The following is a 3,270-nucleotide window of genomic DNA, read 5'->3' as shown; positions in this document are numbered from 1 at the left end:
TATTCGTGATTGTTGAGGCCGTTGGCGGCCATTTGATGAACTACGTTCGGCTTGATTCCTTGGGCAAGAGGATACGTAGGCATTCTTTCAGATGTAGCCGGTTTGGATTAGTTGATTTTGATGGGGGTGAGATTGTTTGGACTCTCGTTCAGGTTCTCCAAGTGGGACATTTGGATGATTTGGTGTTAGCTCAGTTTTGGGAAAACTTCACCGAGGTGGAGAATTGTGAATGCTGGCTTCCTGGGGCCACTTGTGGATGAACGCGGGGTGCAAACAAACCGCGTGCGCATGAAGAAATCAGTAGGTTGTGGGGGCCACAAGGGCCAAAACTTTTTTGCTGCTTTCCGTGTGAACAGGCCCACCCGAGATAATTGAACCGCAACAGTATAAATATCCCTAGGGTTTCGTGAAACTAAGTTAAGGCAGAGGGCTTGAAATTAAAAGGTCGGCTGAGTTTTCTTCTGACAGCGTGCGAAAGCATAGAAGAGAAGAGGTGATTTTGAGCGGCTTTTTTTATCTTTGTGCATCCTTTTGTGAGAGATAATTGTGTGAGGGATTTGAGAGTTTGTTTAAGGGTTTAGGTTGTGAGTGATTGTAAACCCTAGTTGTAATCTCTCCCTCTAATAGTAGATCTCCCCCCTCCTTGCCCCGTGGACGTAGGCAATTTGCCGAACCACGTAAAAATTGATTGTACTGCTATTTGTGTGATTTGTAATAGCTTTTAGGTTCCCTCGACGCGCAATCCTAGAGCTGACGAGAGGAAGAGCTAATATCTCACTTTAATGAGATATTAGGCTTCAGATTCTTGTTCCCTTTGAGAAACAAGAATTCTTATTGCGACCTGACTCTCTTGTTGTGCTGCCGAAGTGCTGCCGAAATTTTCGCTGCGCGCAACATTTCAGTTGTTCGTCCACTTCACCTATATGATCAAAAATCTGAGGGTTAGCCGCTGCATATATTAACTTGACTTTGCAACGGATAAGCAAACTGATACACAACTAACAATTTCTCTTTACCTTTGTCAACAATTTTACAATTATTTGCAATTAGCTTGTGAGTAAGTTCTTCCTTTGTCATAACAGATCGATTTATTGACTGAAATATTAGAAGTATCATGTCAATAGTAGTAGGCAAGCCTGCAATTAGCTTTTGCCGTTTCCTTGCTTCAGCAACACCAGCATATCCTTCTCCACAAATGCTTTTCTCTCCTTTTCCCTTACCTATAAATAATTATCAGAGACAATGACATGACCCAAATAACCAACGGCGCATCTAAATAAATGTTAATGATATAACATAAGATTATTGAAAGAGTTATACCGATTACAAGAGAGACTGAGGTAGAAAACGGAGAACGTCATCAACCACTGATGAAAGAGTTATACCGATTCTTGCAATAGTTTCAGCATCCTTCATCCAATTTTGTCGCACTCTTTTTTGGTGTGTTAAATAATAATTTGGTTTGAGTCGATCGCCTAGTTGACCTCTTCAGTGGTGTGGTATCACAATCCATTGGAGGTTGTACGTTGTCTCTTTGGAGTTTGAATATCTGGAGTGGCAGTCATTAGCTTTGATGGAGTGCAAATTAGTTTGGCTGGTGTTCCCTCTAAAGCATTTACTTCTTTCTGAGAAATGCTTTCAGGCATTATGTCTATTTTGGGTTCTTCTTCTTCACGAGTTGTAAGAGCCTTGGATGATGAAGAGATAATTGGGCAACCAAGCAATGATTTCCTTCTTAAGGGCAGTCTTGAAACGTGTTTCATAGGAGATGGAGCGATAGAGTCGATCGAGAGAAGTGTCTATAGGAGGTGAACTGTCATGGCATGTGAGAGAAGTTTTTTGTGCATCTGAGATGGGTACTTTTTGAGAAAATCTCCTTTGGAAAGATCTAGAAATATGAGAAGGTACTGCGAGTTCATGTTGAGAATGAGCATTGGCTGATGAGGAAATAATTGGAGGGATGGTTGAGTAGTGTCTTAATTCATTTGAAATGTTGGTTTGCTTTGTTTGGCTGAATGGATGCGGAAGTTGCTCTTCCGGAATGTCATCTCCCTGGAAAGAAAGTGACGCAGAATTAGCACCCAAAATTATAAGTCAACATGCTTCTAGAGTATAAGTTTGAGGCCTGTATTGTGCATGGAACTTGGTACTGATTTCAAGATATGCAAAGAAGGAGAACAGAAAAATGAGGAAGATTGAACATCAGATAAAATATTATTAAAAATTTGTAGGCAGTTAGGACCATAGCAATAAAAAAGTAAGAAAAATTCCTCAAGGACCCAAAATATGGGACCAATAGAGGGGACAAGTGAGGTGTCTCCCTCCTATTGGATAATGAGTTGGTCATCATTAATGATGGCCAACTCATTATCCAATAGGAGGGAGACACCTCACTTGTCCCCTCTATTGGTCCCATATTTTGGGTCTCTGTAGCAAAGCTCAAAAAGTAATCTCCATAATAAAAAAATCGCAGTTGGTGATAATTTATGTCAAAGAGAAAATATCTAGATCAGCACTGGTGCTATATAACATATTGATGAGGATAAGAATGACATTTCTATATTTGTATTTGAATTTTAATTATTTCAGTTTTTTAGTAGTCAATTTCGAATTTCGAATTTCGAATTTTGAATTTTGAATTTTGAATTTTGAATTTTGAATTTTGAATTTTAGTTTAGATCTGAATTTCAAATTAGGTTTAGATTTAGTAGTGATTGATTATGAGAGATATAAGTGATTATGAGAGATTTGTGGGATTTAGGAAATCTTCTAATTCTATATTTTTCTCTTCTATTTAAACGCTCTTGTAATCAAAGTGAATAATTGAAATGAAAAAATGGAAAATTAAAATGAAATTGTGTTAGCTTATTTGGTGTGAAACCATGGGTGTGAAACCCTAAGCCTATACTGTTTCTTCTCTCTCTTTCTTCAGCCGTTAGATCTTCTCTATTCTCCTCCATGTAAAACAACTCAATCTCCAAGCCCTAGCCGACGAGATCTCCCTCTCTCTCGTTCATCTCTCCCATAGACCAAGCTCCACCGCCAGAATCAAAACCCTACCGACAAAACACCTCATCCTTCCCCTCCATCTGTGGTTCCTCCTCCACCTCTGACCGCCTGCAGAGATCCCTGAGCTCCACCACCCTACGTCAGCCGCCGCTCGGGTCTCGCCTCCCCAACAGCCGTCGCCGTGTCTCCCTTCCCCAACAGTCACTGCCTGGATCCCCTCTGCTCAGAGACAACCTAACAGATTCCCCTTACTCACCCCTA

The 3,270-nt window shown here is 40.5% G+C and overlaps 1 protein-coding gene across 1 annotated transcript in view; it reads right to left on the bottom strand.

The window, feature by feature from the left end:
- The window catches only part of LOC109842137 (CDT1-like protein a, chloroplastic), a 7,255-nt gene continuing 5,311 nt past the window's right edge, over positions 1,327-3,270 (bottom strand). The window contains exon 4 of the transcript XR_002247299.1: positions 1,327-2,052. The gene's annotated coding sequence lies outside the window, so the exon portion shown is untranslated. The remainder of the gene's footprint in view (positions 2,053-3,270) is intronic.

Source organism: Asparagus officinalis, chromosome 1 (genome assembly GCF_001876935.1).
Source record: "Asparagus officinalis chromosome 1, Aspof.V1, whole genome shotgun sequence".
NCBI lineage: Eukaryota > Viridiplantae > Streptophyta > Magnoliopsida > Asparagales > Asparagaceae > Asparagus > Asparagus officinalis.
Note: the sequence above shows the minus strand (reverse complement) of the source record. Positions and strands in the feature narration are given on the sequence as shown.